Source organism: Cryptomeria japonica, chromosome 3, assembly GCF_030272615.1.
Source record: "Cryptomeria japonica chromosome 3, Sugi_1.0, whole genome shotgun sequence".
Classification (NCBI taxonomy): domain Eukaryota; kingdom Viridiplantae; phylum Streptophyta; class Pinopsida; order Cupressales; family Cupressaceae; genus Cryptomeria; species Cryptomeria japonica.
The window spans coordinates 405,564,281-405,579,314 of record NC_081407.1 but is presented as its reverse complement, the minus strand read 5'-3'; positions in this window follow the sequence as shown (position 1 = coordinate 405,579,314).

Genomic DNA, 15,034 nt, shown 5'->3' with positions numbered 1-15,034 from the left:
AACCAGTTTGAATGGTGGTCTTGATACCTTTTTCTTGAACCTACATTCTTTTGATCTGTGTCCAAAATTATTGCAAGTGAAGCAATGTCCATTAAATGTTTTTGCACTTGACAAGCTGCTTGATTGAGATCTACACTCATAAGCAGTGTGACCATACTTATGACAATTGTGGCAGTAACCATCAAAAGTGAAAGTCTTCTTTTGATTAACCGGTTTATTCCTATAGTCATTAGTCTTATGAACTGATTTTACACAATGATTACATGAGAATTTGGAAGACTTCATACCTCTTTGTTCTGAGTGATTTCTTTTATCATCCTTCATCTTTTTGGATTTAGATGATTCTCTAGTTTCCATATGACCTGAACTGGGGTAACCAAGACCGATTGTATCCTTTATTCTTCTCTGAGCCTTCAACTGTCTATCTACCTTCTCAAAGATTTCATTGAATTTTCTCAACCTCTCATTTCTCTCATTTTCAGTTTTCAACTCACTCTGCATTGTCATTCAGTTGTTTATGTATGTATTCATTTTCTTGAGTGAGAATTCAAATCTCTTCATCTCTCTCAATTATGATTACATCATTTTCTCTTAGGGCATCCTCAACAAGCCTCCTGGCTCTTTCAACTTTTGATAGATCTTCGTCTACCTCTCTCTTTCTTTCATCAAAACTTCTACTAGCTTCCAGTATCTTAGTTATTCTCAAGGCCTGACCCTCATGTTCTCTTTTGAGATGTGTGATTTCTTCGATCATATTCTTGTTCTTTTTCATGAGTTCTGAGACTGCTTCTTTAGCTTCTTCAGATCCACTCTATTCACAAAGTTGATCTATGATATCTTGATTCTCATTTAGCTATTGAATCAATTCCTTCCTTTTAGCAAGAGATTTTCTCAGTCTCTCTTTCAACTGAGAAATAATCTCATTGGCTTCATCAATCTACTTGTGATACCGATACTCTTCCATGATCTTTATCCTCAAGATGTTAAGCTTCACTTCAGAGGAACTGGGCTCTGATACCAATTGTTAGTCCCAATCGGTACTGAGAGGGGAGGGGTGAATCAATACATTACCAATTTTTATTAATAAATACTTTTTCTTTAAGTATGAAGTAATTAACTATTCACCAATGTACATATTTACTACAGAAGATTAAGCATACATGAAAAGATACACAAAGACACACAGATTTATCTCGTGGAAACCCAATAGGGAGAAAACCATGATCTGAGTAGAAAATCATAAAATTTGTACTCTTTTGGAGTACGCTCGATGAAGATCCATCCTTGTTAGGAGATTACAAAGACACTGGTTAGGTGCCAACTGGTTAAGGGATTTTGATCAAGGCTAGTTAGTGCCTTTACCCTGTTAAAGGTAGCCTGGTTAAAGGACTTAGAACATCAGTTAAGATGTTACCCGGTTAAGGGATTTATACAATAGGTACCTGTTAAAGTCCACCCAATTAAGGAATTTATGTTGCAGTTGTTAGAAAGCAGCATATAAATGATTAGATATAAGAAGCTACACATTATCCTGATCAGATCACAATTAGGCCTCAGTCTTGGTTTTCATCAGTTGTGCCTGTCTTTCACAACTCTGCCTTTTGTCAGTTTGTTGATACTTGAATCCCGCATTGCTAGTCCTCTGTCACCTGAGTCACTTCTTTATGAAACCCCACTCTACCAGTCTTTTGTCACTCGACACTGCATGCTTTGAAACTTCCCCTGTGTTCTTTTTCACATTAACTTTTAATCACCTTGACAACAACCCTCTTAAGAATGAGATATGTGAATTTATCGATCCTTAAGTCTTTTTACCAACTTTTCCCTCCAAAACATTCATTTAAAATTTTTGTTGTCAAGCCTTAAAATGCACTTCCGAAATCATGTAGGAATATCTGTCAATAGTGTTGAACATGTCGATATGTCTGTTGGTTGACTGAGAGAAGACTTCCAATTTAACTGGTAGTAATTGATCGTTACCTGTCTATTGGTTATCGACTTTTCTGGTGAACTGATCACAACCTTGTCTAGTCGATTTCTTCCTGTGTACCAGTTTAGTCTTTGCTTAGCCAGTGGACATCTTTCTTACCGACCTACTCACCACTACCCGATCACCTTACTGCTTGCCAGTCTACTGCTTGCTGATATACTTACTGTTTGCCTATTTACCCACTGCCTGATTTGCTTACTAGTTGGAACTTATAACAAATTGTAGATGAGAAAGTTTGGACCTTGCAGGATTTTCAGGAAGTTCAGTTCTGGGAATGCATATGAAGTGGAGTTACCAGATAGTCTAAGTATTTCACCTGTGTTTAACATTGCAGATCTTCATTAGTATCATGAACCAAAATTTAGCAAGGAAAATATTTTTGACTTAGAGAAACAGATGCCTTGAAAGGAATCAGATCAGATTGAAGACATTTTGGATAGTAGGATTGGGCGTAGTACCCGGAGAAGTCAGTGTAAGGAGTATCTTGTGAAGTGGAAGGACAGACCAGTTGAAGATTCATCTTGGATTTCTTAGGCAGAGGTAGACCACCTTGATTTTACTCTGACCTTAACAAAGTGAGAGACTCACTTTTTGAACAACCTTGCATGTCTGATGCAGGAGCATCCCCAGTTCATAGCAATCTTGCATCGACAAAAAAATATTTCCTTTCTGTTTTTCTTTCTATTTGCAGTTTCAATATTTCTTTCCGTGTGTCCCAAATTTGGCTCATTGAAACCTGTGGAGTTGATTTTTCTTGAAGACCTGATCATCTTCCTTATTTCCAAACCATGGAGCATTTGGATCATTTTCCGATAAGTTATCGCTACAAGTTTCTAAGACAATTTTATGTTACCAATTTTTGAGACAGTTTCTTGTTACTAGTTGTCTGGACCTATTTGCATTGGTGATCTACCAGATCCCCTTCCGTAGCTTGCAGAGATCTGAGAATTGATTCCAATGTTCCTTGGCATGTGACCAACCTTTTCCCATGATCTGCACTTCATCCTTTGGATTTTCCAGAGGAATTTCTTTGGTGAAGGTTGACCTTGTTGGTTTTGCACATTAGGTCTTGTTCTTCGGGTTTTGATCCATTTTTGGGCTGACCGGATCCCCTTGGAGCGTATAAATAATTAAAATAGAGCATTAGAATGTAACCAAGAAGTTAGACTAAGCATAGAAGATAGGTCTTAAGGTTTGAGGTCCCGGTTGTGACCTGTTCTGTATTTTGAGCATGTTTTAGTAGGCCTTTGAGTTGTAACCTGATTGTTACTGGTTGGTTGTAAATAGTTTTCATGCTATAATACAATTTGTTTCTGCATTGCCTCGATCATATCATTGTGTTTCCATTGTTTTTAGACTTGTTGATCAGTCTGGACTGATCTCTTGAGGTCCCTCCTAGCCAGTGATTGCTTCAGCTGGTCAGACGACCAGAGTACTGAATGAATTTGATATATGTGGAGGCCTTCTCTGTACTGATAAGATCAGTTAGAGCTTAAGTGGCTTGCTTTGTGAAATAATTTTTGGACTAGATCCGTTGAAAAACTACTAAGAACCTTGTTGAAGTAGCCAAAATCCCACATTTGATGGTGTAGGGGATGGAGATCATACCCTGAAGTTACCTCTCATGTACCCACTCAGGATGAGATAGGAATTCCTTGTATAATAGATCTTTAGATCTTTGAGGTAAGATAATCTGGTATGCCTGAGAAGTGAGTGTACTGTAAGGGGGAGCCAGTGCTACCAGAATCTCTATCTGTCTGCCTATTTGAGGTATCTCTTTGTGCAAGAGGCCTATCAAATGGTTTCCACTTTCCAACCTAAGTTGTATGTCTAATGCGTGTCTTCATTTTGTGTAAAACTAGTGAAATTTTGTTTGGGCTAATCTAGGCCCCCTTCACTTTCACACTTGTCATAAAGAGTTAAACCTTGGCTACTATGCTTGCCATTGTTTGATTCTCTTGCCAAGAGTAAATAACATCCAAAACATTCCCAAATTTGACAAAACATTTGACCAATGCCTTCAATCTTCACTTTGTCACTATCAAACCCCTATTTCATTATCTTCATTCGAGCTAAATCCCCAATCAATTTTCATCCATCCAAATGATCATCAATCCCCAACTATTATCTCTATCTAATCATTAATCTAGTCTTGGGTAACCTTCCCCATCTTTTGCCTATTATCAATTAATTCTTCCATAATCATTTTCCTCCATCCTCAAGGACTTAGCACATCAACTTAATCAACTGTCCAATCCAATCAATCAAATTATCCAATCATCAATCATCAATCCTCATCCAAGATCAACACTTTGTGAAAGTTTGATTTAGACCTTTATCTTTAATCAATCATCAATTGTCTCTTGTGCTTGGGAAATAATCTCCCCCCAAGTTCCTTTGCTTAATCATTTTGGGTTGATCAAAACCTTAATCCTTTTACCCTTTTTTTCTTAGGAATATAAGGCTACCCTAAGTAGAAGAAGGCTTGATCAATTGTACCTTAATCCAAGGGTTTGAATTTTACCTAGCTTGGTTGTCACCTTTCTTTTTGGTCCACATCATCAATTTCACACCTTATCTGAGTCCTAATCCAAGGGCTAAGGTTTCATCTTAATATAATCAATCTTTTCCTAATCTAAGGACCAATCCAATCCAATCCAAGCAACTCAAATTGAATCCAATCAATCCAAATCAAATCCAAAGTAGCTAAGTCCTAGTCTTCATCTTCATCTAACATCATCTTATCACCTTTCTTGACCAACTCACAATCATATGATTCCAACTTATCCTCCCATTCTCATCATTTTAAGGTTACCCTTGCATGGTCTATGTGCACTCACAAAAGAAAAAACTGGCTATTCAAAACCTACATTCGAACATCATGGGTTGGTTTGAAGAAATGGTTATGGAAGTTCAAGGATCACCCTATCAACCATGTCCATCTAGCTCATACATACCTCAAATTTATCTAACTTCTACCTATTCATGTCTTCCTCCCCAACCAACTTACCAAGTCAATCCCAATTCATCTCACATTCCTTATCCTTACCCTACCTTTGACAAGAGAAATCCATCGTATTCCCCATCCATGTCTTCATATTATGTCTCATCCACATACACCTCTGATCCAATATGTATACCTCCATCTTTCCTCTATTCCACATCCCAATCCCCATCTTTTCATAACACCTCCATCATATCCACTCCCCATCCAAGTCCCTTATACTTTAGTCCTTCAAGCCTTAATCCCAATCCCCCAATCCATAATCCTAATCTTCCATCTAATGCTAAACCTCCACATAATCCTAATCCTTCAAAATCAATAGCCTCCCTATCCCTCCAGTCTTTTTTCCAACAAATCCAAGACCTACAAGAAAAGGAGAAAAAATCCCCACCTTCGAAAAAAGTTGCCCAATCTCCCCAATTCCTCCATCCATCTGCATCCCCTCGAAATCAAGACAACCCACAATTCCCTAACCTTCATGATACCACTATTACCCTATTTTCCCAAGTTGAAGAATCCATATCCTCCGACATCACACCATCCCCACAACTCTAAACATGTCAAGAGCCTATTCCAAATTAATAATCCTAGCATATATTCCTCTCCACTTCAAGATCAAATCATCCATCCATATCATGATACCTCTCCACCTCAAAATAAAAGTCTACCCTCCAGTCCATCCCATAATTCCCTTCCATCCCAAGATCCAACTATATTTTCCAATCCCCTTCATGATCCCCTTCCTAATCAAGATCAAGACATCCCTTTTCTCCAATACAATGATTACCCTTTGTATACACCTAAAATTGGCTATGAGCAATTAAATAAATATTTTATATTTATTTAATAATTATTCTTCTATTAAATAGTTAATTTGAAAAGATTAATTTATTTAATTCATTTCATGTCTTTCTATTAATTAATATTTTATTAATTAATTCAGTTATCCTATTCTTCTAATTAATTAAATATCTAATATTTTAATTATCTCCTCCAAACAATTAAATATCCAATATTTAATAGTTATTCTCCTATCCTATAGTCTTAAATATTAAATAATTTTTAAATTATCTAATCCCTTATCCAACTCACCCTTCCATCTCCACTTCATCTTCCCTTTGCCAACTCATCCAACATGTGGCTAAGGAAATTAATATTTCTTAAATATTAATTCATCATTTATCTCCAACTTCCAAAATTAATGAAAATTGTGTACGTACACATATTTCATAACCATTTCCTATATTCTCTCCAACACCCCCTACATCTTAGGAAGGACTTGAGTCCACTTGTCCTCTCATGCCTAAATTTCCTCCAACCATCCCTAGATTCTCTCAGTCAGCAACCCAGTCAAGGTGAGATGAGTGACACTTGCCTTCTCCTTCCCCCTTTCTCTCAACCTTCACCTTTTCTCACATCCATCCAAATTTTTAGATCTGATCATAACCGTTGATCTAAGCCACATCATCTAATCCTCTCAAAGTCTATAAAATCAAGAGCTTCAGTTGAGAGAGAGTTAGTCTTCAAATTGATCATATGCATCTGTGAGTTTTTGAATCAAATAGCAAATAGCAATTAGCATTATAGCATAATAATTTTAGCCTAATCATGTAGTATTGCATATCATAGTATCAGTTAACTACAAGTTATCAGTCCATTCTTCATATGCCATCTTGGAAGCCAACAATGCATTGTCTGAGAGCACACCATCTGCAACCAAGAACAGTGGAGTTAGGACACAATGAGACATAAGCCATGAAGGTAAAATAATTTTTTATTTTAGTATGTATTTCATGTAGTTTCATTGGTGGATTTTGGATTTCCTGTATGCATTTCCATTGTATTTTGTGAAACTAACTTATTACAGGTAACATTCTAAGGATGAAATTCAAGCTCACACATTTTGGCGCCTACCATGGGGCTGGACCTTGCATATACCTTTAAAAAAATCTCACAAAAATTTAAATCAACGCATTTATAATGCAGATTCATGCATGTGTGAATTCTGACAGTGCTTTTGTTCGATAGGTTAGCGCTTTTGCATCATAGGTTAGCACATATGTCATGTAGGTTAGCGCTTTTGTCTGAAAAACTGCGCATTTGCATCATAGGTTAGCGTATATGTCATATAGGTTAGTGCTTATGTCTTAAATTCTATGCATTTGCATTACAGGTTCGCACATTTGTGTCTTAGGTTAGCGCATATGTCAAGGAAATCGCACTTTTGTATCCACAGAGCAACGCTTTTGTAGTCTAGGTTAGTGCCTTTGATCTGCAGGTTAGCACTTTTGAGCAAAAAGATAGCGCATATGTTAGATTAGCGCTTCTGTTTATAAAACTGACAAAATTTTATTGTAGGTCCGAATGTCCAAGAAATCAAATTTTTCATATTATTAACATGCATGTGCAGGATGACATTTAAGGCAAATTTTATGCATTTTATCATCTAGATAATTTAAAGTCTTCATTTGGGAAGTAATATATCATATCTTGTTCATCTAGTTTAACTAAGAGGATGAATTGACAACATGCAACTTGCATTTTTGGTATTTTCTCTAAAATAGTTGCACATAGACTTTTAAAAAGGCTAAAATGAACACCATGCTTGTTGGAGCAACATCTCCAAATAGGACTTAGCCAACAATTACTTTAAAAAGGTTAAAAAGAACACTTGTATTCCATGTCTCGAAAGTGGTAGGTATATGCTCTCCCCTTAATTGGGTGACCAAAAAGCCAAACCCATTCTTTTACGCTTTCTTTACTTTCAAGCAATTAAATCCTTTAGAGGGTCTGCCTTCTTGAGCTACCTTGAGGGGGCCAGTGAGAGGGGAATGACCTAAAGTGGAAACAGGCTAATACCGAGTCCTTCCAATCCACTATAAATAATTCATGTTTGTGATGAAAGTCACAAGCAACATGTGCTGATAAGTTCATACCGACACTATGTTTCCCCATAAACACTATGGAGTGTAACCTCTATAGGCTGGTAACCTTCTATATTTACAGAGCTGAAAGTGCCACATGTATGGCCACATGACCAGAAGCCTTTACTAAAAACTACTTGTACTAGTTGTCAAAATCCTTCTAGTTGTTGGCACAGGAGGTCGGACCTCTGAAGCGGCTCACATACATATGGTTCCTAGTAGAGATTTAAATTTTTCCATGGGGAGATTTCATGGAAACTGGTGCTTGGCTGCCCCAAAGAAGTGAGTGCCGAGGGTGGAGCCAGTGGGGTCAAGCATCTAAATATTCGCTTTGAATAGCGTAGCCTCGGGGGAAACTCCACGTGAGATTCAACAACTATTGTCTCAGCCTACCATAGGGATTGTACTTGCTTGTGCATTTTGTTTATTAAACACTCTATCTTCTATGTCTGTAACATATTCCAAATGGTTAAAAATTGAAGAAAATTATCATCTACAAGGGAGCAAAAATCCAACAAATTTCTAAAAAAGTTTGATCAAAAGGGTAATACAAAATCTTTTCAACACTTGAAACACCAGACCCAAAATCAAAGTGTCAAAACATCAATGTCAAAATAATTCTTGAAGTAGGTTTGTCTCTAAACCATCACATACTTTTCAAACTAGCTCAAACAACTAGGTTGCTAATCCAACAGGTTATACTCAAAAGGTTCTATAAACATCAACATTTAACAAGCTATCGATTCAACTATCTTAAGTGCAAAAATCAACATCTTTGTCAAGTTTCTCATCAGGATAATCAAATCCTCTATCATGAAGCTTGATCAAATCTATACTAGGTTCCTAATCTTGGATATATCTTTCATATTTTGAACCTAGGTTATATCAAAACCAAAATTGCACCAACTTTGGAATCAAACAAACTTGTAAATTGCCAAATGCTTATATGACTTTTAAGAATCACCTTAAGAAAAGAAAACCCAGTTATAAAGCTACTCAAAAAAGGTTAAGATTCTTGTATATCAATCGTAAGATCTTATTGAAACATAGGACATTTCTACACCGTTTTCATCACTAGTTACATGGCTGCGGTACAGAATTTGACAGTGAAACTCTACAAAGACGTGCCTTTCAACAAAGAGATGCTTTATCCCAACGAACAAACAATAGTGGTAAGATCAAAAAAGCATATCTTCCTAAACCAATAATCACCTATTGACTTTGTCCTTTGGGAATTTCAACAACATTGAAATAATCACATGCCAGTTTGGACTAGAGCCCAACACGAGCAACTTAGAAAACAACAACAAATGGAGGAAGAAGATATTCCTATATTCCGCACTCTTGGATTTACCGCTATTGACGAAGAAGCAGTCAATAACACCATTAGAGACCTTGAGCAAGATTTCAAATTTGATAGGCTAATGGAAAAATTGTTGGCAAAACAAAAAGAAAAATATCTCTTGATGTTGGAAAAATCTAGAGCTAAACTACCACAAGACTTTAACATGGAAAGCTTGAAACAAGATGCAGAGAAAAGTAACACCCAAACACAGATGATCCAAATAACGAGGACATAAACAAAGAAAGTAACGAAGAAACAAGAAAGTAATGAAGAAACAAGAAAAGAAAGGGATGATAAAAGAAAAGAGCGTAGTGACAAAAAGACTCACAAAGAAACAAGAAGAAACTATGTAGATAATCCCTTATCAAACCTTACTCAACAAATACAAACTCTTCAACAACAAATACAAGACATGCAAAATGGGACAAGCTCCAAGAAATATTCATTAGAAGATATATGCCCATATCCTTTTTATAAAAATCTGAATATGATACCATTTCCGTAACATTGCGAGATTCCTAAATATGACAAATACAATGGAATATCTGATCCTCAAGATCACATTAGGGAGTTTTGTACTATGAGCATGGAATTTGCTCACGATGAAACTTACCTTATGCGTCTTTTTCCTAGGAGTTTGAATGGACAATCAATGGAGTGGTTTTGAAGATTACCATCCGGAATCAAATCCTTTGAAGAACTTGTGAATAGGTTTATTTCACAATATTCCTACAATATAAGGAATGAAATAACAATGCTAGATCTTTGCAATGTTAAACAAAAGAATGGTGAATCCTTTATGATTTTCCTACAATGATGGAAATGCATGTTTAATAGGTATCCCTGAGATGTACCTGATCAAGAAAAAATGGACATATTCATTGATAATCTTATCAGTGAAATGAGTTATCGACTAAGGATGCAATGTCCTCCCTCTTTTGCCAAAATGATCGAGAATGGACTAAAAATAGAGAACGCAATGGTAAAGAAAGGAGAACTAAAACTATACAATAATTCATACAACAACAACAACAACGACAACAACAACAATGACAAACCCAAGTTCTGGTCAAAGAATAGGAATGTTAGCAATGAAGGGAATGACGATAATAGTAATACAAAACAACAACAACCAATTTTCAATCTATCAAGTCAAAACCCAAGCAATATCAATCCAGAAAACAACAAAGCTAAGTCCTTTTTCTCCAATCCTCGAAGAAAATTCACAAACATTGGAGAATCTTTAGAATCAGCTCTAAAAACTTTACTTGCTAACAAATTGATTATTTTGCTAGAAACAAGAAATTATGAACCACCAGTCAAGCCCAATTGGTGAAATGACAATCATTTTTGCAACTATCATCAAAATAAAGGACACCTAACAAATGATTGTCAAAGATTGAAACACCTTATCCAAGATCTAATCGATAATGGAACCATTATAGTGGATAGCCATAAAACGAATGAATCACACTTGGCTTTCAAATCTCCACTCCCAAATTATGACAAAGGCAAATCATCCCAATTAAAAAATGACAAAAGAAAAACCAAGGTGAATTACAATTATACATACGATGATGTAGTGAATGTGATTATTGTTAACGAAAATTCATCTTCAGAACCAATCAATGTTATCATGAGAAGCAAAGCAAAGGTTACCTTTCTAGGTGTAACAAAAGATCCAACACCCAATCCACAACAATACAATTTAGTAGAGAAATTACAATGAATACCCACTCAAATATCAATTTTGGAACTTCTCAAGATTTCACCTATGCATAAGGACATTTTGGAGAAAGCTTTAGTGGAGACAACAGTTTCAAAAGATTTGGATATAGATCAGTTCCAAAATATGGTAGGACACCTCATAGCTCCTCATTGCTTATCATTTTTTGAAAATGATGACGCATCCTTGTAACATCCTCATAATGCTCCCTTACATGTTGAATTCTCCATAAATAAAACTCATGTCAAACGTGTGCTCATAGATGGAGGAAGTGGATTAAACATTTGCGCATTAAGTTTGATAAAAGCTTTGGGATATTCAGAGAATGTAGTAGACCCGAAAAAGAAAATAACCATCAAGGCTAATGATGAAGCAGAATGTTCTTCTAAAGGGACTGTTGTGCTACCAATAAAGATAGGACCTATGGAAAAGGAAACATTGTGTCAAGTTTTAGATTTGAACCTCTCCTACAATATTCTTTTGGGAAGACCATGGATTCACAAGATGCAAGCAGTTCCTTCTACATATCATCAATGTGTAAAATTTCCTCATGAAGGAAAAGAAATCACTATAATTGCATATTCCAGTCAATATTGCAATAATTTGAAGCCAACACAAGATACAAGAGTTCCACATAACAGAGAATTAGTATATCCTACCAAAGAAATTCAAGCAAAGTTATGGGAAACTTTTGAAGAAAAGCTTAAGTTAAATGATGAAGGAATGGGAAAGTATTCTTTGCAAAATTTTCCACTTTCCCCTAAGTCATATGGAAAGCCTACAAATATTCAATCAAAGGCATCAGGAAAATCAAAACATATGTTTAAAGGAACCTTTGTTAGTGCTGGAACTCATGAAGAGGAAAATGAAGACAAAGACATTCTTGGTTGGTTATACAAAGATGAAGATAAAACTATAGCAACAGCAACAGAAGTCAATATTCCCATAAAACAATATGGCAAAGGATATGACATCATGCAAAAGATGGGATATGAAGGAAAAGGACCAATTAGTAAGCAACATCAAGGTATTTTAGAACCTATTTATCCACACTCGCAATCCACAAAAGATAAATCCGGGCTAGGATATCTGAAGTCTAATCAAAAGCAACATAATCATCAACAGCAAAAATGGAGAAAGAAATCAGTTTCTAAAGAAGAAAATTGGCAAGAAAAGCTACATCAAGCGATCGAAACAGTAACCAATAAACAAAATAAGCAAGAAGAACATGAAAAGAAAGAGGAGATCATCATCCAAGGTGAAGAAAAATCTTGTCAACAAGTTTTGAAAATATGAACAAAGGTAGAATCTTCACAAGATATTCCAGAAGCAGTAAAAATAGAGATGGCAGAAATCAGAGAACTCTTTGCACCATACGACATTCCAGTATGGTATAGTGGAGTAATCTTGGATCGGGATTCAGAAACATACTCCAATGAATATGAATGGAGTCTAGATGTCTTATCCACTACATCAAGTAAAGAACATAATGAAGATCAAGTAGCTATCACGAAAGAAGACTTGTCTATAGCAGAACAAAAGATGGAGTTAGAAAGAAGGCAAGAAAAACTTAGAATCCAAAGAAAAGAGGCGTATGCAAAAAGGAAAGGAAATGAGAAAGACAGAGAAGCAATGCCACAAGAAGCGCAAACACAGGTCAGATATGGAAGAACCATGGAAGAGCTAAGGGATAGTCAAGTTGGACTAACTATTAGTCCAGAAGAAGTTGAGTTTGAAAGGAGACAAAATCTATTAAAAGAATCTACTTCATCATGTGCACAAATATGTCAACTCCAAAATGCAAATGAGGTCAATCAAGAAGGAATTTGCAATATCAAAGATGTGTGCGTGGATACAATCCATTCATTTAAGAGACAAATGTTAGTTGAAGGACCACTTGAGTGTGAACTACCAAATGCTAATATTAATCTTGTTAAGACTAATTAGGAAACGCTTGAGAAAGAGGATTCTCAAAAACATTTAATCTGTGATAATACCTATTGTATGCCAAGCTATGATCATTATGTCATGAACATTGAAACACCTAACAATGACAGTGATTATGATTTACCCCTTCTACATCCTGAACTAATTGATTGGGATAATTTAGACAACCCTGAACTAAATGTCTTTTCCAATGATCATGACTTAGTCGTGTACCTTAACATTTTTGAACCTATCCATCCTAAGATATCTTCCATTGCAGAATCAAGTGATGTTTCTCATAATTAGGAGAATGCCAAACTTTCCAGTCATAAAAGCGAAATAAAACAAGGAAAGAGACCTATTGTTGAAAACCATTTCATAGCAACATTAGATCAATCAAAAGAGAAAACAAAGGGCGTATCTAATGGTGAAAACCTCCTAGAGGCACCAGAAGATGGAAAGTTTGACATTTTTCTTGCATATTTCCAAGAGAGATCTGCTATCCTAATAGAACCAACAAAAGCAGTAAACATTGATACATCAAAAGATCCTAAAATACTTCATTTTGCTGCCTCATTATCAGAAAGAGAGAGGAAAGAGTACATGGAATTCTTTAAGCAAAGACAAATAAATTTTGCTTGGTCTTATGTAGATATGCCAAGACTTAACCCATATCTTATCATGCATCATCTTAACGTGGATTTAAAAGCAAAACCTGTTAAGAAAAATTTAAGAAAGATGCATCCGCATATTGCTCTCCTTGTCAAAACCGAGCTCAAGAAACTATTAGAAATGGGTTTCATAAGACCAGATGCTTATCTAGTATGGGTCTCAAGTATCGTACCAGTATCAAAACCAGATAAGAGCATTAGAGTCTGCATAGATTTCAGAGATCTAAATAAAGCATGTCCAAAAGATGATTTCCCATTACCAAACATTGATATCATAGTGGACTTATCAGCAGGCCAAGAGATGTTTTCATTAATGGATGGCTTCTCAGGATATAATCAAATAAGAATCACACCTGAAGATCAAGAGAAGAAATCTTTCACCTGTGTATGGGGAATGTACTACTGGAATGTTATGCCATTTGGGCTTAAGAATGCAGGAGTGACTTATCAAAGGGCTATGACAACAATTTTTCATGACATGATGCATACATTCATGGAAGATTATGTCGATGACATACTTACAAAATCTCACACAAGAAAAGAACATTTGAACATTTTAAGAAAGATTTTTGACAGGCTGGAAAGATATCAATTGAGATTAAATCCAAAGAAATGTGCATTTGGAGTAACCTCTGGAAAGCTCCTTGGATACATTATATCAGCTCATGGCATCGAAGTAGATCCTGGAAAAGTTAAAGCTATAATGGAGATGTAGTCACCCAAGAACATAAGTCAATTGCGACCTTTACAAGGAAGGTTGCAATCAATCAGGATATTTGTTTCTCAATTGGCCGATAGATATCTTCCATTTACCCATCTTCTACATAAAAATGTTCCATTCAAATGGGATACAAAATGTGAAGAAGCTTTCTTGAAAATAAAAGAATATCTTATGAGTCCTCTAGTACTGATATCACCAACCAAGGGGAAACCATTGTTACTCTATGTCTCAGCAACAAGTGTATCATTAGGCACTCTCCTAGCTCAATATGATGTTGAAGGAAAAGAAAGAGCAGTTTATTATATCAGCAGAATGCTTGTTGGCTATGAGTTAAATTATTCCTCAATTGAAAAGATATGTCTAGCAGTTGTATTTGCAACCCAGAAGCTATGACATTATATGTTGATTCATTCTATAAAACTAATAGCAAAGATAGATTCCCTCAAATATCTATTGAGCAAGTCAACATTGAAAGGGAGACTAGCCAAATGGGTTATGATACTGAGTGAATTTGACATAGAATATGTTGACTAGAAAGCTATCAAGGGATAAGTCATCACTGACCAATTGGCTGATGCACCTCTACATAATAACATGCCTTTGCACATCAAATTTCCTAATGCAGATATCTTGACAGTAAGTACAAACTTTTGGGAATTGTACTTTGATGGTTCTTATACCCAATATGGATCAGGTGCAAGAATCTTTTTCATCACACCTCAAGGAC